Source organism: Protopterus annectens, chromosome 12.part0 (genome assembly GCF_019279795.1).
Source record: "Protopterus annectens isolate FY-2018-M chromosome 12.part0, PAN1.0, whole genome shotgun sequence".
In the NCBI taxonomy this organism is placed as follows: domain Eukaryota; kingdom Metazoa; phylum Chordata; order Ceratodontiformes; family Protopteridae; genus Protopterus; species Protopterus annectens.
In genome coordinates, this window is record NC_056746.1 from 1,354,556,595 (window position 1) to 1,354,579,450 (window position 22,856).

Genomic DNA, 22,856 nt, shown 5'->3' on the forward strand with positions numbered 1-22,856 from the left:
AGAAATGCCCAGGCAACATATGTACATGATTACACAGAGCTACATGGGAGAAATGCCCAGGCAACATATGTACATGATTACACAGAGCTACATGGGAGAAATGCCCAGGCAACATATGTACATGATTACACAGAGCTACATGGGAGAAATGCCCAGGCAACATATGTACATGATTACACAGAGCTACATGGGAGAAATGCCCAGGCAACATATGTACATGATTACACAGAGCTACATGGGAGAAATGCCCAGGCAACATATGTACATGATTACACAGAGCTACATGGGAGAAATGCCCAGGCAACATATGTACATGATTACACAGAGCTACATGGGAGAAATGCCCAGGCAACATATGTACATGATTACACAGAGCTACATGGGAGAAATGCCCAGGCAACATATGTACATGATTACACAGAGCTACATGGGAGAAATGCCCAGGCAACATATGTACATGATTACACAGAGCTACATGGGAGAAATGCCCAGGCAACATATGTACATGATTACACAGAGCTACATGGGAGAAATGCCCAGGCAACATATGTACATGATTACACAGAGCTACATGGGAGAAATGCCCAGGCAACATATGTACATGATTACACAGAGCTACATGGGAGAAATGCCCAGGCAACATATGTACATGATTACACAGAGCTACATGGGAGAAATGCCCAGGCAACATATGTACATGATTACACAGAGCTACATGGGAGAAATGCCCAGGCAACATATGTACATGATTACACAGAGCTACATGGGAGAAATGCCCAGGCAACATATGTACATGATTACACAGAGCTACATGGGAGAAATGCCCAGGCAACATATGTACATGATTACACAGAGCTACATGGGAGAAATGCCCAGGCAACATATGTACATGATTACACAGAGCTACATGGGAGAAATGCCCAGGCAACATATGTACATGATTACACAGAGCTACATGGGAGAAATGCCCAGGCAACATATGTACATGATTACACAGAGCTACATGGGAGAAATGCCCAGGCAACATATGTACATGATTACACAGAGCTACATGGGAGAAATGCCCAGGCAACATATGTACATGATTACACAGAGCTACATGGGAGAAATGCCCAGGCAACATATGTACATGATTACACAGAGCTACATGGGAGAAATGCCCAGGCAACATATGTACATGATTACACAGAGCTACATGGGAGAAATGCCCAGGCAACATATGTACATGATTACACAGAGCTACATGGGAGAAATGCCCAGGCAACATATGTACATGATTACACAGAGCTACATGGGAGAAATGCCCAGGCAACATATGTACATGATTACACAGAGCTACATGGGAGAAATGCCCAGGCAACATATGTACATGATTACACAGAGCTACATGGGAGAAATGCCCAGGCAACATATGTACATGATTACACAGAGCTACATGGGAGAAATGCCCAGGCAACATATGTACATGATTACACAGAGCTACATGGGAGAAATGCCCAGGCAACATATGTACATGATTACACAGAGCTACATGGGAGAAATGCCCAGGCAACATATGTACATGATTACACAGAGCTACATGGGAGAAATGCCCAGGCAACATATGTACATGATTACACAGAGCTACATGGGAGAAATGCCCAGGCAACATATGTACATGATTACACAGAGCTACATGGGAGAAATGCCCAGGCAACATATGTACATGATTACACAGAGCTACATGGGAGAAATGCCCAGGCAACATATGTACATGATTACACAGAGCTACATGGGAGAAATGTCCAGGCAACATATGTACATGATTACACAGAGCTACATGGGAGAAATGCCCAGGCAACATATGTACATGATTACACAGAGCTACATGGGAGAAATGCCCAGGCAACATATGTACATGATTACACAGAGCTACATGGGAGAAATGCCCAGGCAACATATGTACATGATTACACAGAGCTACATGGGAGAAATGCCCAGGCAACATATGTACATGATTACACAGAGCTACATGGGAGAAATGCCCAGGCAACATATGTACATGATTACACAGAGCTACATGGGAGAAATGCCCAGGCAACATATGTACATGATTACACAGAGCTACATGGGAGAAATGCCCAGGCAACATATGTACATGATTACACAGAGCTACATGGGAGAAATGCCCAGGCAACATATGTACATGATTACACAGAGCTACATGGGAGAAATGCCCAGGCAACATATGTACATGATTACACAGAGCTACATGGGAGAAATGCCCAGGCAACATATGTACATGATTACACAGAGCTACATGGGAGAAATGCCCAGGCAACATATGTACATGATTACACAGAGCTACATGGGAGAAATGCCCAGGCAACATATGTACATGATTACACAGAGCTACATGGGAGAAATGCCCAGGCAACATATGTACATGATTACACAGAGCTACATGGGAGAAATGCCCAGGCAACATATGTACATGATTACACAGAGCTACATGGGAGAAATGCCCAGGCAACATATGTACATGATTACACAGAGCTACATGGGAGAAATGCCCAGGTTTCTGAAAGGCTTAGCCAAGCACCTTGGCTGGAAAACACATATTTCTGGATTGATCTGAAACATGACGGGGTAAGGGGCCAACAGCTACACTTTAAACTTTACATAAACTGTAACCAGATCATTTAGCAACAAATTTGCAGAGATAAAGCAAGGAGCCTTCACACAGATATGATGCTTTTTTTCTTTTTTTTTTTTTTTTTTATTTCTTTTTTTTTTGTCCAGAACTGATTTGTGTAACCTGGATGAAGTAATATGGCAAGGGAAGGGAAACCTTAATGCACTTTGAAGCCTCAGTTACCACACGACAGCTATATTATACACCACAGGCTCTAATCTCACTTTCTGATACTGCACCTTTTGTGTGGCACTCAGAACCACATAAAATTCTTTGCAAGTTCTACACTCACAGAAACTTTGGTGGAGAAAAAACAATAAAAGTATGGTAAAGTGAGTTATTATAGAACTAGGCAGATTCAAGAACTGTATGGGAAAGGGCATATGAGACCAGGGGTACAAACTGATGAGTGTAAGAATGCATGGCTGGGGATATCAGATCCCTTTTCATAACCCATGCAACCCCCCTCCCTTGTCTGAAAGACCATGGTCTATTAAATCCAACACGTCCCTTAGGATCTCCACACAGAATAAGACTTGTGAGTAAGCGTATTTATTTATTTATTGATTTGCACTGGTTATTTATTGTTTTTATTATTAGTAATTGTATTTGCATTGGATCTTATTATCAGTTATTTGTCTGATATATTGCCAAACTTCCCTGATTCTGTCAACTACAGAAATTAAATACCTTATTCAATATTATACTTGCAAGTCACTTGTCAAATTCCCTGCTTTAAATAATGACAAAAACATTTTTGACTTTCACAAGTGTGTCATCTCAGTATTCCATGTGATGTCAGGTTTACACACTCTTGTAAACAGTCCACACAGTGTCTCGTCTGGTTCCAATGATTTGTGCTGCATCATAGCAGATGGTTGAACTAGAACAAGAATTCTGTGATACTTTATTGTGATGGTATTACCATGTGTAACACCCTACATTTCTATAACCGTATGTAAATCTTTACCTTTGTCTAACAGTTCCTCAAAAGGTGTACAACCTCATCTGTATTGTTGTTCGGACAAAAAAATATTCTTTTTATTCTGCTCTCTCATGGGTTTAAAGATGTTACTCTTCATACATTACTTTTGTCTTTTTCTTTGCTGCCCTTTTTTCAATTATATATGTATTCCAAGTCCTCTGCAAACTCTTACTCCAGCTGATACCCATGTCCTATGGGAGGGTCATAGTCACAGTACTTCCTGACATCAAAACCATGGTCTAAAATTAAATGCAAAAAAAATTAACATAGTACTCTTTGGGAAATATCCTTTCACTTGCTGTACAGATTAGTCTGGTCTCTCAAAGCTGATATTTTTATCAGAAACTCAAAGGTGTTCATAGATAACAAGCTCTCATCTAACCACCAAGTGCCCATCATCATCAGTAAAGCATTCTACCTAAAATAACTAATGAATAAACATATATCTTTCAGATCCAAGAAAGTAATTTTCTCTCTCTACTCCTCCCTCATTATATCATTAAATAGAACACAGCACGGCAACAACGTAAAATGAAAGAAACTGGTGTGGATGGCAACCTCAATAACTCCTCGGCTCGGACACAAAACAAAAGAATAAATGATTTATTGCACAGAAACACAAAATAAATCCAGGTTAAGCGCTTTCGTCTGACACTTGCAGACTTCTTCAGAACATAGGCAAACATCTACTCTTTCATTTAAAATACATTTAGGCGCCAAAAGGCCACTTTCCAATCAACCATGAATTAAAGGTACATGTGCATATAAGTGTATTCATAACACAAGTCCTTCCTTGGTGAATACCTATCTGAAAAAATAATAAGTTACCATCTAGAATAAAAAGTAGTACAAAAGTAATACATGGGAAATACATAATGTCCTAAGAATAAAAATACATAGTACACTAAGTGGAAAAGATAAAATAAAATAAAATGACTCATAGAGGCTGGAATACAATCATACACATGGCATAAACCTACCATTTAATATTACTATGAAACCTAAATGTAACGATTACAATAGATATGATGATTGTGAACTATTAAATGTTTTAAAAATAGTAGAAAATTAAATTTGATTATAAGAATTAATTTAAAAAAATAATAATTATAAATGAGCTGTTAAAAATGTGTTAAAATACTCAAAGAAAATGTATTAAAATGCTTTAAGAGTGCTTTGAGAATATTTTAAGAATATATAGGAGGAATGTATATGTAAATGCAGGTTGCTATTCCAAAAACCACTATGCTAACTGCAGAAACGGTTTTATGCTGATGAAATCATTGATGCCAGTCAGTCTTGTGGCATCAGTAATAATTTGCCATTTGCTCTCTTTCATGGCCAATAAAGCTTTTACATTCCCCCCAAATACTGTGATATTAACCTTATCAATAATAGCAAATTTAAAATAATGTGTGACACCGTTATTTAAAATGTGCCTATAAAGAGCATTCTTTGTATTTTTCTTCTTAATACTAAATAAATGTTCATAAATACATCGTCTTAAATGTCTCTCAGTCTTGCCAATATAAAACGCTGAGCATACTTGGCAAGTTGCAAGATAGACTACAAATTTGGTATTACAGTTTCCTGTCTTGCAAAATATATGTGTTTTGTTAAAATTGTCCAAATTGACACCACCTGTTTCATTGATAGTGTAGCACTGGTTACATGAACCGCATTTTCTTGCATGAACCCCCTTTAATACCACTCATGTTTGATTCCAAAATCCTTTTGAGATTCTTGCCTGTTTTGTACACAAATTTGGGATGAGATCCCAATGTCTGGGCCAAGTCATTGTTCATGGTGAATAAATTCCAATGTTGCCTCACTATATTTTCAATGTACTGAACAATGGGGGAATACATTAACATGCAAACCCTATTATCAAATCCCTCCTTTTGTTTATGAACAGAGGGTGAGACCCCCGTTGTTGAGTTGCCCAATAAAGGTAGATATTTGTTACCCCATTCTTTACTGACAAATTTGACGGCATCATTAATTAAGGTGACCGGATATCCTCTCAACCTAAACATAGACCTAATCAGTTCAAGTTCGTTATCCAAAACAGCTCTTGTAGAGGACATATGGGCTGCTCGAATGCACTGTCCTTTGACAACATTTTTGAAAACATATTTGGGATGATTACTACTAAATTCCAGGTAATCATTGGAAAATGTAGGCTTTCTGTGAATGCAAGAGGTAAATCCGTCATCACCATGGCTAACATAAATGTCCAAGTAAGCTATACCCTTTTTGTTGAAATTATATGTGAACTTTAAAAACTCGGTGGAGTTATTAATGTAATCAATAAAAGGCTGAATCAATTCTTCTGGACCCTTCCATAGCACAAAAAGATCATCCAAGAACCTTGAATAATAAACGATATGTTGAAAAAATTCACTCTTAAATAGGTGGACATTTTCCCATTCGAGCATGACAAGAATTGCAAATATGGGTGCGCATGCAGCACCCATTGCGACACCCCTAGTCTGTCTAAAATGTTCATTTTCAAAGTGTATATAATTGTAATCTAATACTAAACCCATCATGTCAACAATGAGGCTAATCCTGTCCCATTTCATATTGGAATATGTCCTAAGACTATTGCAAAAATACTCCAGTCCAATTTCTTTGGGTATACACGAGAATAGATCGATTAAGTCGATAATAATGAAAATGAGGTTCTCATTCCATAATTGCAATGTTAGGTTCCTCAGAAACATCCATGAATCTTTAATAAGGTGAGGAATGTTGATATATATATATATATATATATGCTTCACCCATTTATCAATAGCTACTCCAAGAGGGAAGGTTTTAGACCTACTGCCCAAACTTATGGGTCGAAACGGGGGGTGTTCCATATTTTTGTGTACCTTAGGTATTCCTATAATTGTGGCTAATGTCGGGAATTCAACTTTCAAGAACTGGTACGCCTCATCTGTGATTCTATGATCAATAACATATTCTTCCACAGCTAAATCAATTCTCCTATGTCCAATGTTGACTTCATTAAGGGAAATGGCCTCATAATTCCCTGATTGGTATAATATGTTATAAATTTCATTAATGTAATCCATTTTATTATATAGAACGATACCTCCCCCTTTGTCAGGTTTCATAACCCTCACTTCGTTGTTGTTTACTAATGAATATAAACAGCTACGTTCCCCTTCGGTTAAATTGTCTTTCCTGTTCAACATGGCATACTTGTCATTTTTGTGTACTTTGTAGAAACTATATATGTCCTGACAAACCAATTTCTCGTAACTAGCTACTACCGCGTGGTTGCAGGGCATAAATGTGCTTTTCTTCTTCAGTGCAGCATGTTCACCTCCATTGTGTATGTCATCAATGTTATCAAATGCGTTATTATTAAGTTCATTATTGAATTCCTTATTAACTTCATTACTTTTAAAGTCATTATTTTTAAATTGTAGGGCTAAATTCAGTCTCTGACAATATAATTTAAATTCAGTAATAATGTCAACTAAATTAAATCCCACAGTCGGTATAAATTTCATTCCTTTAGAAAATAAACTGTAGAATTCATCTGATATATCAACATTTCAATAGTTAAAAACTTAAACCCATTGTATGAGCTCACAAACTGATTCTTTTCCACCTGAATTGGTACATCAATATTCACAGCAGATGCTTGACTATGAACCATGTGTGCTACAACAGGGCAGACATTCACCATACCATTGTCAGATCCAGTGTTACTTATCTCCTTTTCACATAACTGGGAGTTAATGTGTTTTTCTGAGGGGGGAAAAATCTGCCACCCAGAAAATTTACATTTCTGTCAGTATGCCTGTCATCATACCTTTGATATCTATCACTATCAACATCCCTGTTGTTTTTGGGCCAAATATATGCTCTATTATTGCTATATAGGTCCAAATCATGGACAATTTTCCTGCTTTTTCTTTGATATATATTAGAAGCTTTCTGCTGTGCCATAGTGAACTGTTTGTTGTACAAATCATTCAATTTAGAAAATAAATCATTAGTAATTAGCTCTTGGTTTAAATCATCAACCTCCTGTATTAAACGTGAAAGTTTTTCATCATTTTTCTTAATCAACATTTTCATGTAACAATAGCCAAAACTGTCAAACATGTGATTGAATTCACTCACCCCTTCATGATCTAAGTCAACCCCCATAGGCATCTTAAAGAATCTAATACCATTAGGTACTATTTTTAAAGACAAACAGTTTGTAAAATATGCATTTTCTATTTTAATGTTCTTAATAGACAGCAGCTTCTTACCTAAAAGATAAATCCTGTCTTTAAAGGTAGTATTGTCATCCTTACAAAAATTGTCTTTTGTAACATGTTGACCATTTATATTGCCCCCATCAACATCCTGCTTTGTAAACTCATAATCATCTTTCATAAAACATTCCACTAAATTATTAATTTCACCACCTTTAGATTTGCTCTTAACATTAGTTTTACTAGAGTTATTAACGTACTGCCTTTTACCCTTGAGAACATTCACATTCCTAAATATATCAGGACTCGAAATGTCAATAATGTGTTCAGAAAAAAGCTCAGTACCTCTTGTTTTGTCCATTTGAGTCTTAGTAACACCTGAATATGTTTTGAGAGGTAGAGGGCATTTGGGACGCGCCCCAAGCCGTTCCGCCTCCTTATGCGCGTGAAAAAAACTGAAATCAAACGTAAAGTCAGTATTGGAATCCTTACTGTTGTTTAAAATAATGTCCTTACTTTTACACAATAATCTGTCCTCCTTCATACATTTAGTGCCTTCTACGTTGGTTACTTGTCCATTTGGGATCTCAAACTGAGAACTCGTTTCGACCAGCAGTACATTCCCTGTGTTGGAAACAGGAAATGGGTCACCTACTAATGATATTTCCTGCTGCTGGTCCATTACAGTAGTCGCCTCGACCTTCCCAATGACTGTGAAAGCTCATCCAACCAAATCCACTAACCGAGCCATCAAGGTTTTTAAAAGGGTGATCTCCTCCTGCATTTTTGCCATCTCCGTTTTGTCCCATGAAGCCTGAGGATCCTCGATAGCGCCTTCCATCCCCAACAACGCTAAATAGAACACAGCACGGCAACAACGTAAAATGAAAGAAACTGGTGTGGATGGCAACCTCAATAACTCCTCGGCTCAGACACAAAACAAAAGAATAAACGATTTATTGCACAGAAACACAAAATAAATCCAGGTTAAGCGCTTTCGCCTGACACTTGCAGACTTCTTCAGAACATAGGCAAACATCTACTCTTTCATTTTAAATACATTTAGGCACCAAAAGGCCACTTTCCAATCATCCATGAATTAAAGGTACATGTGCATATAAGTTTTTAACTATTCAAATGTTGATATATCAGATGAATTCTACAGTTTATTTTCTAAAGGAATGAAATTTATACTGACTGTGGGATTTAATTTAGTTGACATTATTACTGAATTTAAATTATATTGTCAGAGACTGAATTTAGCCCTACAATTTAAAAATAATGACTTTAAAAGTAATGAAGTTAATAAGGAATTCAATAATGAACTTAATAATAACGCATTTGATAACATTGACGACATACACAATGGAGGTGAACATGCTGCACTAAAGAAGAAAAGCACATATATGCCCTGCAACCACGCGGTAGTACCTAGTTATGAGAAATTGGTTTGTCAGGACATATATAGTTTCTACAAAGTACACAAAAATGACAAGTATGCCATGTTGAACAGGAAAGACAATTTAACCGAAGGGGAACGTAACTGTTTATATTCATTAGTAAACAACAACGAAGTGAGGGTTATGAAACCTGACAAAGGGGGAGGTATCGTTCTATATAATAAAATGGATTACATTAATGAAATTTATAACATATTATACCAATCAGGGAATTATGAGGCCATTTCCCTTAATGAAGTCAACATTGGACATAGGAGAATTGATTTAGCTGTGGAAGAATATGTTATTGATCATAGAATCACAGATGAGGTGTACCAGTTCTTGAAAGTTGAATTCCCGACATTAGCCACAATTATAGGAATACCTAAGGTACACAAAAATATGGAACACCCCCCCGTTTCGACCCATAATTTCGGGCAGTAGGTCTAAAACCTTCCCTCTGGGAGTAGCTATTGATAAATGGGTGAAGCATATATATATATCAACATTCCTCACCTTATTAAAGATTCATGGATGTTTCTGAGGAACCTAACATCGCAATTATGGAATGAGAACCTCATTTTCATTACTATCGACGTAATCGATCTATTCTCGTGTATAACCAAAGAAATTGGACTGGAGTATTTTTCCAATAGCCTTAGGAAATATTCCAATATGGAATGGGACAGGATTAGCCTCATTGTTGACATGATGGGTTTAGTATTAGATTACAATTATATACACTTTGAAAATGAACATTTTAGACAGGCTAGGGGTGTCGCAATGGGTGCTGCATGTGCACCCATATTTGCAAATCTTGTCATGCTCGAATGGGAAAATGTCCACCTATTTAAGAGTGAATTTTTTCAACATATCGTTTATTATTCAAGGTTCTTGGATGATCTTTTTATGCTATGGAAGGGTCCAGAAGAACTGATTCAGCCTTTTATTGATTACATTAATAACTCCACCGAGTTTTTAAAGTTTACATATAATTTCAACAAAAAGGGTATAGCTTACTTGGACACTTATGTTAGCCATGATGATGACGGATTTACCTCTTGCATTCATAGAAAGCCTACATTTTCCAATGATTACCTGGAATTTAGTAGTAATCATCCCAAATATGTTTTCAAAAATGTTGTCAAAGGACAGTGCATTCGAGCAGCCCGTATGTCCTCTATGAGAGCTGTTTTGGATAACGAACTTGAACTGATTAGGTCTATGCTTAGGTTGAGAGGATATCCGGTCACCTTAATTAATGATGCCATCAAATTTGTCAGTAAAGAATGGGGTAACAAATATCTACCTTTATTGGGCAACTCAACAAAGGGGGTCTCACCCTCTGTTCATAAACAAAAGGAGGGATTTGATAATAGGGTTTGCGTGTTAATGTATTCCCCCATTGTTCAGTACATTGAAAATATAGTGAGGCAACATTGGAATTTATTCACCATGAACAATGACCTGGCCCAGACATTGGGATCTCATCCCAAATTTGTGTACAAAACAGACAAGAATCTCAAAAGGATTTTGGAATCAAACATGAGTGGCATTAAAGGGGGATCAACCGGTACAAGAAAATGTGGTTTATGTAACCAGTGCTACACTATCAATGAAACAGGTGGTGTCAATTTGGACAATTTTAACAAAACACATATATTTTGCAAGACAGCAAACTGTAATACCAAATTTGTAGTCTATCTTGCAACTTGCCAAGTATGCTCAGCGTTTTATATTGGCAAGACTGAGAGACATTTAAGACGACATATTTATGAGCATTTATTTAGTATTAAGAAGAAAGATACAAAGAATGCACTTTATAGGCACATTTTAAATAATGGTGTCACACATTATTTTAAATTTGCTATTATTGATAAGGTTAATATCACAGTATTTGGGGGGAATGTAAAAGCTTTATTGGCCATGAAAGAGAGCAAATGGCAAATTATTACTGATGCCACAAGACTGCCTGGCATCAATGATTTCATCAGCATAAAACCATTCCTGCAGTTAACATAGTGGTTTTTGGAATAGTGACCTGCATTTACATATACATTCCTCCTATATATACTTAAAATATTCTCAAAGCACTCTTAAAGCATTTTAACACATTTTCTTCGAGTATTTTAACACATTTTTAACAGCTCATCTATAATTATTACTTTTTTAAATTAATTCATATAATCAAATTTAATTTTCTACTATTTTTAAAACATTTAATAGTTCACAACCATCATATCTATTGTAATTGTTACATTTAGGTTTCATAGTAATATTAATTGGTAGGTTTATACCATGTGTATGATTGTATTCCAGCCTCTATGAGTCATTTTATTTTATTTTATCTTTTCCACTTAGTGTACTATGTATTTTTATTCTTAGGACATTATGTATTTCCCATGTATTACTTTTGTACTACTTTTTATTCTAGATGGTAACTTATTATTTTTTCAGATAGGTATTCACCAAGGAAGGACTTGTGTTATGAATACACTTATATGCACATGTACCTTTAATTCATGGTTGATTGGAAAGTGGCCTTTTGGCGCCTAAATGTATTTAAAATGAAAGGGTAGATGTTTGTCTATGTTCTGAAGAAGTCTGCAAGTGTCAGTCGAAAGTGCTTAACCTGGATTTATTTTGTGTTTCTGTGCAATAAATCGTTTATTCTTTTGTTTTGTGTCCGAGCCGAGGAGTTATTGAGGTTGCCATCCACACCAGTTTCTCATTATACCATTAATAGAATATAATTTTCCATTTTGCTTATACCTATTTATACATATTGCCCAACCTGAGAAGTCCCAACAATTTCTCGCAAAGAAAATCTCAGTTATGACATTTGTAAGAAGTTGCCCTAGATTATTGACAGGCCTATCACTACTTTATGCATCTTACACACTTTTGCACGATTACCTCTACTTGGTTTTCAGCGCTGTTGCTAACATTATCCTGCCCTCTCACATTCACTTCTATAAAACCAATTATACTACCAGAAGATGTTTAAAGGCTCTAAGTCCAAGCTTTCAAATTAAGAGAACTTGCTGGAATGATAGATGTCTCTAAACAAAGCATCCCCTTCCTGTGAAATAGCTCTGTGTCAAGAAAATCGGCTCCTTAAATGAGTTTAAAACAAAAACACTGAATGTTCATAGGTTCATAGGTTGGTACTAGGCTATCAGCCCTAGGCCCTATACAAGCTTAGCCATAACAATTCCCTGGCTATTTCTTCACACAGTATTTACTTCCCTGTGTGGATGGAGATTCATAAATCAAGTTCAGGGGCCATTTACTTTGTCCCTCATTGCCGAGGGAACAAATAATGTGAGTTCAGTTGTCCAGCTCTTAATGTTCTACTGGGATAATTGACTAGTAAGAACCTATGCAGGTACAAGATTCTACAGGATCAGAGTTAGGCAGGCAAAGGAAGCTGATGGATATTTCTAACCATGTATTGGGATCTGCCAGAAAACCCTGATTCGTAGACAGGAATAGGTAGGCCATATTGTAAGGCAACGAAAGTCCATTAGACAGACAGGACCCAGGTGATATTAGTCACAATTATGTACGGATCAAGATCTTAAATGTCAACATGACGCAGGTGAGCATTATACTTTCAAGCATGTTTCAGATACATGCCATCAGCCTACAAACTTTACTCATTTCATTAATATACCATTTTATATTTCATAAATTCGTTACCATCTTACACGGTTAATAACACATATCAAAAGACTAGACTTTGAGGTAAGAAACATTTAAAAGTATTTATAGAATTTCTGAGTATACTAAAGTATCTGTATTAAAATACATATTGCTTAAAAGTTTTAACTGAACTTGTCAGTTTTGTACATTAAACTATTAGAAGCAATTTGTCAAAATGCATATATATCATGACAGAAAGCAAGGTGAATAATTTTATAAAAGAATCTTTGACAACTATACCAAAAGTAAAGTGCTCTCTTCCCTTAAAAATGAATTACCTTAAACTGTTACTATCTACAATCAAAACTGTAATGCATTTATTCTGCTTCCAGAAATTATAAGAAAACGTAATGACAAATGGCTAATATTTTTCTGGCATATTACACTCTGCATTTCAGTGTTTCAATGTTTCATTGCATACCGTAGCATCAGAATCATAAATTTTATTTATTTATTATTTATTTTATATTTGTTTACTGGGAATGTCCAACTGAACAAAATGCCCTTTTTCAATGGAGGACCGTGGAGAAAAGCTCCACTTTTATAAATAACAGTAAGACACATATACAACGTACGGGTAAACACATTGATTCGATCAGGGATACAAGCACAACATGAAAATACATGTTATACATTTCACTGATACAATCATATAGTGTAGGTAGGATACAAAGAATAGCGTACTGTGATTGTAGGTAGAAAACAAACAGGTTAAGTGTACATATACTTAGTAGGAGTATACGATTCAGATACAAAAATAACAGGATGTGTTCCTTTAGCTGCCTTAAGGCATCTATTTTCTAACCAAGGTTTGTGCAAGAGCAGGTCCAGGATTCTGATAGGTGTGATTTGAGAAGTTTTTTTGGAAGTGGGAAGTATTAGCAGTAGTTCTGATATTTAATAACAGGGTATTCCAAGTTTTGGCTATGCAGTTGGAGTAAAGGGAAACTCCAGCTGCATTGTTAGATTTGGATACATTTAATAAGAATCCAACAGCTTTTTAAACTCTTTTAAATGTTCATACCTGGACCAGTTTAATCTTCCATGTCAAACAGAGTCTTCCACTAATAGTACAAATCCAGCAGCTTTTTAAACTCTTTTTAAGTTATTGCTACTCCTTATTAGGAGTGGTAATTTGTTCCACCCATTTGCCCCCTTCAGTGGATGTGTTGTATCTGTCCAGGAAGTACATTTTGGTTTTATTTCTTGTGCATGTACTGTGATTCACCAAGAACATTCCTAGCATACACTGCAGGATTTCATACTTTGTTACTCTATATGCACAGACCAGATCGGTGCATTTTAGGCGGTAGTTGATAGAATGAAGTTTCAGGGTAGCTAATCTGTCCTCATATGGAACATTTTTATAGGGAATATCAGACAGGTATAGTACTTTTTGTACCCTTTTTAGCTTGTCTATATTTCTCACTGAGAGCATGCAGAATCCACATCCATATTCCATAATGAGCTGTGCCGTGAATTTAAAGAGAGTTAACAGAATATTCTCATTCCTTGAGTCTAACGACCATAATATAGTCCTTAACCTTACACATTTCCTAACGGTTGTATTGGTGCTGTCCTTAAAGCCAAAATACCTTGTCCCCAAATTCCAAGATGCCTATATTCAGATACGTCATCCAAAATGCTTGAGTCAGTTGCATAAAAGTAGTATTTATCGTCGATGTTTAAATGCATTAGTTTACTTTTTAACATTAAAACCTATTTATTTACAGTTACATTTGTGCTGACATTGTTGTAAACTGCAGTAATTAAAATTTGCCATTTTGCTCCGTATGTTGGAATCATCTAGAAAGTTCTGCATCCAAATGTTTGCAATTTTTGAGTTGTTAACATAAAGATATTCAACAGGATTGGTCCCAGGAGTGATCATTGTTACTTACATTACCTTTTCTAAAATATTGTGATGATACATTTTTAATTTTCACAATTGACTTTCTTGCATGTAACCATTTAGATATCCAATTAAGAATGTTAGAGTTAATATTATATTTTGTCATGACCCACAGAATTTCTTGGTGTGTAAAACTGTCAAACACCTTAGCCAAATGTAAGTAAAGTGCATGTTTTTGTATCCTGTTATCAAGTGCTTCAATGACAATCATGTAAATTGAAATTAAATTTGTGCTATAAGAGTTTCCCTGGTAGAAAGAATGTTGAATTATACAATGACCTCATTAGTAATAAACATGTGCATGCTGATTGGTTAGCAGAACCAGCGTGCTCATTGTAAATCAAGCTTATACCAATAAAAAAAAAATCTGGCCACTGAATTACTGTTCTGTGGACAGACTTTTCTACTGATATATGTTACAGTTGGCAAAGAATCAGGTACATTCTGCCAGACTATTGTACCTCTGGACTGTCCAGATTTTCAGCAAATGCTCAATTTTTGCCTCATACGCACACAAAAAAAAGTAATAGAGATTCTTTTTTCTCTGTTGCTTCTGTTGAACATCACCCGTGTACTGAGCAGGTTTGGGATTGTAAGTTCCATGCGTATGAGCTGTACATCAGAAAACACAGAAGAATGGGTAAACACTGCAGAGGGACACTGCAGTGCTGTTATACAAACACATTACTTAAGAAAGGTAAGGAATTTCTTTCTTAAATAATGTCATTGTATAATAGCAATAACCCACTTCTGGGTGTGGGTGATGCTGTATTTACCCACAGTTGTTTTTCATCACTTGGGCTTCACCACACCAACCGTGGGTAAATCCAGCATTGCCCACATCCAATCGTGGGAAATTGTTTAAATGTATTATGCTGTTCTACTCTTCAGTGATAATAGTTTTAACAGAACTGCTTGAAATATTAAATTCATAATCCAAATTAAACTAATTCATTGGCCCTTAGTTTGATGTTACAATATTCCCATGGGTACTATAACAGTCCATTTCCATATTTCAAGACTGTACCCACTCTGTAAGAGATTTTGAAAAATATATATTAGAATATAAATTATCTGAGTACCTATGTTCTTAATAAAATGGCTATGTAATCCCTCTAGTCCTGTGGTGCATCCAGTTCTTATTTTACCCATGGGTGCAGGAACAAAGCCTTCTGTTGTATTAAGACAGATTTGATACAGGATCTCTTATCTGCTCTCACCAGCAGCCGGGACAGAAGTTTCTAAAAATGTACTGCTACCTAAGTGACAGTATGGACTACTCTTACTAACCCTACATTCCTCCTACAACACTCACAAGTTACAGATAGCTGAAAAAAACTTTTCGATTTGCATTTACTTGCATATTATCAAACCCACCACTATAATCTCATCAAGCAGCCACGGTGACTATCTATAACAAAATGGGCATCCTATCTAATTAACTTCTGCCTTTTCAAAATCCTAAAACTAGGTTTCTGCCCTCCACTAAAATCTAAAATATCATTAAAAGAACAAATCTTCTCCCTAAGAGGTAACCATGATGATAATATATCATTAACCAGGCCACACTGCAAAAGTAAGGTAGATGACAATCTTTTTTTGTGATTAGGCCCAGCCTCTTGAAATCACTTATCTAATGAAATTGAATCAATATGTACAACGACATAACTCAAGAAATTACTACAAAAACATCTTACTGTTTAAGCCACCCGCAGGTGCTTTAGGGACAATGGAGAACCTACCTACCTATCAACCTTTCATCTGTGCATGCAATATAGAATTATGATTTATGTTTCATCTGTACATACTGAATACAATTTTTACAGCTGGAAACAATTTTCTAAACTGGCGTCTGCCTTGAAATTGTGAACAATGCATGTTTCCATTATAAATTGTATTTTGTTATGCTTGAATATGAAAACTGGGTTGTATCTGGAAAGGGTCAACAGACCTGTCTACTTATTAAATCAAATATTAAATGAGTAAATAAATAAATTAAATATATATATATATATATATATATATATATATATATATATATATATATATGGATCTAGGACGTTTGCTTGACTGAGCAAACATCCGAAATCCAAATGGCCGGGCATACTTATGCAAAAGTGCTATTCACCGAAGCAGCACTTTCGCTTTAAGTATGACTGTTGCCGAGGCTGTAGTATGGTGCGGGTAAGGTAAAATTCACTTTTCCCCACTGTAGTGCAGTTTCGGAGGGAGAATATTAATGTAGGGGGGGTGTGGGAGGCACGGTGGGCAAAGCCCCCTGCTAAAATGTAAATGAAGTTTTTTTTTTGTCACACGCTTTAATGAAAGCGCTTTTTCGATAAAAGCGCTTTCGTTAAAGTGTGTTCAGGTTTTATGGATTCGGATGTTTGCTCAGTCGAGCAAACGTCCTAGATCCATATATATATATATGTATATATATATATATATATATATATATATATATATATATATATATCCATATATATAGATATATATATATATATATATATATATATCCATATATATATATATATATATATATGTATATATATATATATATATATATATGTATATATATATATATATATATATATATATATATATATATATATATATATATGTATATATATATATATATATATATATATATATATCAAGAACAAAACACTCAGCACTCAAAAATTGGAAAAACTGCTTTTAATTCCTTAAACCATCAACGATTCAGTGACCATGTAGCCTCCAACAAAAGTAATAAACACAGACCAGTTTTGCAATAGCATCATCAGTGTAATCAGACGCGCACTTCCTTATGTATTTAAATAGACATAATTTAAAGAGACATGCCCCTATTTTAAGGTAACAGAAATTCCTGTATAAACATGTATATAGAAAAATGGAAAAAGTTGTTCTATAACTCATATGTACATGCACAGATAAAATTGTTTCAAAACCTAACAAATATATCATGGCCATATATTTCCCAACACATATAAATAACCCTACATGTATATAAAAATATATAAACATAACCATGTATAACTCATAAAAAATGTATATACACATTCTCATGTATAAAAAACAAATCTATATAAAATATATATATATATATACCTAGCACTGTCACCAGTGCTAATTCAGACTTGGCCTATACATTGCCCTAAGGTTCACTATCCATATTTTTTCTTTACGATCCAACAACATATGCTTATAGGAATTAATAAAACCGTTGCCCATAGTGCATTCTAATCAAACAAAAAAAAAAGTGCCAAAAGATGCAATAATTTATGTTTATATAGGGCACTTCTAGGATGTTGGCAATTAATTTCACTTAAATGTACAGCAATCCTATATTTAAAAGCCCTAGAAGTTTGGCCAACATAAAATGCTCCACATTGACAGATCGCCATATAGATAACACTTTCAGTGCTACATGTAATAAGCTGTTTGATAGAAAAAAACCTTTGAAGTGTTAACAGAAGTAAAGGACTTGGTGCAAGATACCACCTTACAAGAAACACAATTACCACACATCATACTCCCAACTATCCTGTTATCAGTAAGAACTCGTTTATACACTGTCCACTTTTTAAACCATGACAAATATTCCTAAATGTTCCTGTCCCTCCAATAACCAAATTCACAATGATCACCCAAACACTGATCAAAGAAATCATCCATCTTAAGTATATACCATTATCTATTCAAAACTTCTCTGATCTTAAAACTATTACTCCCATATGTAGTAATGAATTTGACGTTACCAGAGTCTATAGTAATCTTATATATATTATGCCCTGACTCCAAAAGATCTTCCCTTTTCACTTGACTGGCCACAGCACCAGCTTGTTTAACTAGGGTATCTTTAAAACCCCCCAGTTTAAATCTCTTTTCCATCTTTTCCTTTTCAAGTTGAAAATCATTCTCATCACTACAAATACGTCTAAGCCTAAGAAATTGGGCCTTTGGAATATTCAGGACTGCATGTCAGGCATGGCAACTATCAGTCATAAGTAAGTAATTTTTTGTAAAAGGCTTTCAATAAAGTGTTGTAACCGTGGTTCCATCAATTAACTTTGTGACATTAATATCCAGAAAATCAATAGTAAATAGATCTAATTTACCAGTAAACTGGATGTCAAATTCATTAGCATTCAAATACGCCACAGAGCAATTCCACTGGTCCATATTATCAGACCAAATGCACCAACAATCATCCAAAAATCTCCTCCACATAACTAGTTGCCTTCTGAAAGGATTAAGATCATCATAATCAAGGCCTGTTCCAATAACCCATAAAAAGATCCATATAGATTGGCACAAATGTTGTACCCATTGCCGTACCCCTACTTTGTAAAGAACTCTCAACGCCAAACTAAAACACATTTCTTTCCAATGCCAATTTGATCAGCTTTAATATGAACTCAATCCTTTCAGAAGTATATAAACCTGATCTCCGTAGCCAATGTTTAACTGCTATAAGGCCACCCTCATGGGGTATACTTGTATACAGGGACTGTATATCAAGGGTACCCAGGAAAGCATCATGAGAAACTTGAACATCATTAATAATTTTAAGAAACTCAGTAGAATCTTTGAGTCATGCCCTTAACAAACTTAATAAAGGTGTCAATTCAAATTCCAAATATATGGATAGTGGTTCTGTCAATGAACACCGGACAGAAACTATAGGTCTACCAAAAGGATTGATCACTCTTTTATGTATCTTTGGTAAGATGTAAAAATATTGTTGTTTAAGATCTTCCACCTTTAACTCACCCAACAATTGTTCACCAATCAAACCATTGTCCTTTGACTCCAACAGGAGCTCATCTATACATTTTTTTTAAATCCTTTATCATTAAGCTGCTGCCTAAATAGATAATTATATATATATATATTAATATTGCAATCCCTATACCTTGTTTAGTGTAATATTCTGCAAAAGCCCCCCACTATTTTATTAAGGTAATTTGTTGTTTGTCATTTATTATAATCATGTTACTCCCCTTTATGAGGTTTGAAATTAAATGTGTGCCTATACATTTTTTATTGCCATTTATTAATTTTGCACTGAGATTTTGTTTTTTCTATTTAAATTTTCAAGTTCACTATTTGATTATACTTCACACTAAGAAGTTTCTCATGTATTGTATTAAATATAACAGCAACAGTAACAATAGCTGGGTTTTAAGCTTTCAGATTGCATTTGTTTTATAAGTAAACCAGACTAACAGACAAATTATAGATGGTGGATAGGCATTGACATATTATATTATTCCCCCAGAAGTGACAGCACTGGGGGGCCACTTGTTCCTGCTAAGGACCTGGGGTGGGTGTCTGGAGTACTGTCTTTATACAGCAGAGAGTAAAATGATTTTTCTGTTTAGCCCTGGCTGGTTCCTACTGCAGAGGTGCTGTGTCCGACTCTAGAATTCAGAAGACAAAGGGCCTTAGTGAAAGCGTGTCATCTGATTCTGCTAGTGAAGCAGCTCCTCAGCTCGGCCAATCCCCACAAAGCCAGTCTATCATGGAGTCTCGAGTCTCCACTAGGGCCTGTAACATAAAGAATATACCCCAGACATATACAGTCTCACCCTCTCCCTGACACAGATGAGCAGGCATTGGGTGTACTTATGACTTGTTGCTTTTTTTATTTTTCTTAATAATGCAGAGTTCAATTTAAAAAATGTAATGTGGTGAGCTTCACTTCAATCTGTTGTATTGTGTAAGCTGTCAGTGCACTTTTTTGAGGGATTTACTCCCTTTTCTCAATGCTGATGTGACCATGGAATTATTATATATAATTTAGTGGATGTGGAGGCAGAGACCCCTTGAAAAGTTTTTTTTGACTCCCTGTTTTCTAATCATATCTTTTAATGAACAGTGAGTTAAAAATTAAATTTTCAGTGTGTAGTAGGTAAACCACATACATCGTATTCACATTCCTGTCCTTCAGCTCATATACCCATACAGCACTTGGGGTGGTGATTTAACATGGGGCATCTGGGCTGTAGTCAAAGCTTTATCCCCTCTATACCAGCAATCTGCCTAACATCAACTGTTTCAACACAAGAAAACAAGCAAGGTGAGTCACTCTAAAACCAAAAGCATATCAACTTCTACTGGAATATAACAAAATAAAGAAATCAGGCATACAAATGCAAGGATTATTCATATTGAAGAGCAACACTTACTAAGGAAAAAATGGATTATAGTCAAACACCAGTGCCAGACATTAACTTCAAAAAATGCATATTATTATAATGTGAAGCAGTAACCCTCTAATTCTACTGGTCATACCTTATTCATTCATAAAAATGTTTAATGGGCTGTGAAATAAAAAGCACCACAAAACATCTTAGATATCTGCCTAACATCAACTGTTTCAACACAAGAAAACAAGCAAGGTGAGTCACTCTAAAACCAAAAGCATATTAACTTCTACTGGAATATAACAAAATAAAGACATCAGGCATACAAATGCAAGGATTATTCATGTTGAAGAGCAACACTTACTAAGGAAAACATGGATTATAGTCAAACACCAGTGCCAGACATTAACTTCAAAAAATGCATATTATTATAATGTGAAGCAGTAACCCACTAATTCTACTGGTCATACCTTATTCATTCATAAAAATGTTTAATGGGCTGTGCAATAAAAAGCACCACAAAACATCTTGATGTTCTTACCTTTACTGGTTTGGCTAAATGCCTTTTCCAGGTGTTACCAAACATCCAGTCTCAGGTGTTACTCTTTTTCCTAAAATAAAAAAAATCAAATAAAATAAATATTGTGATAAATGACATATGAGTGTTATTTTGTACATAAATATTTTATTATAAAAAATTACTGATATTTTGAGGGATCACAGCTGTGTAAGCACCTCATTTAAAAACAGATCTAAAACTAATGAGAACATTGCCACAAGAATATAGGCATACAGATATAATTGGGATATCAGCATCTCCCCAGAGGATAACCTTGTACATAAATAGATTTTACAGTTCAGTATGGAAAACTTCTGGCCTGGGCTTCAGAAACTTGATTTTTCCTTCTAAAACAACTGAAATATTCCTTTAAAATTAAGAATAAGAAAAAGGCACATGCACAGCGAAAATGCCAGACAAGCATCTCTCAGCAGCACTGATGTTTAACTGATGGCTTTACACCCCATGTGCATTCTGCCACCAGAAGCCATCTGCCCTGATGTACCTGACTTGGATAGCTGTTGCATAAGTGGCCGAGTGTTTGGAAACATTGGCACTAGAATGGACACCCAAAATCTGTAGAAGAAGCATGTGTGTACATACTGATGTCCAGATGAGAAATTGAAGACATCCGGATACAAAATAAGTCCACATCAGGTGTAATTTTCAGAATGTCAGAACCATGTTATCAATTACAGCACTGTAATCATTGACAAGGAACTCAAAGACAGGGTCCCTCCCCACTGAGATAAGGGGTACATGGAAGAATAGTTGATTCTAGATGGACTTCAACTTAGTGGAAACAGAGAGAGATTTTGTATGCCAATAAAAATTAATTGACAGCTCTTGAATGGCATAACAGACAATGCCCTGTTAGTCATCGATGTCCATCCACACTGAGCCTCAAATGCCTGGTTCTTATCCATCCTGTTTATTTTTTTTCCAGACAAGTCTCTTTCTTTCTCTATTTATTTATTGACATTTGATTACCACGAAAGTCAGACTGGGTAGGAGCCTATTTTCAGCACAGGCCTAGAGAGAAAAGCTCAAAGTATTACAAAATACATTAAGAATAATTTTATAGTCTTTAGAAAAAATACAAAAAATTAATTTAAAAAAAAATCATACCAAATTAGACATAAAAACATTAGCTAAGAATAAATACAAGTCAAGTGACAATGATTTAATATTTAGAGAAATGTTA

At 35.5% G+C, this 22,856-nt stretch overlaps 1 protein-coding gene across 4 annotated transcripts in view; it reads right to left on the reverse strand.

Annotated features, from left to right (window-relative positions):
- Positions 1 to 22,856, reverse strand: part of SLCO4A1 (solute carrier organic anion transporter family member 4A1) — a 921,682-nt gene that overhangs the window by 638,450 nt on the left and 260,376 nt on the right. For all 4 annotated transcript variants that reach the window (XM_044090405.1, XM_044090404.1, XR_006367160.1 and 1 more), the window contains exon 2: positions 21,635 to 21,704. The gene's annotated coding sequence lies outside the window, so the exon portion shown is untranslated. The remainder of the gene's footprint in view (positions 1 to 21,634; positions 21,705 to 22,856) is intronic.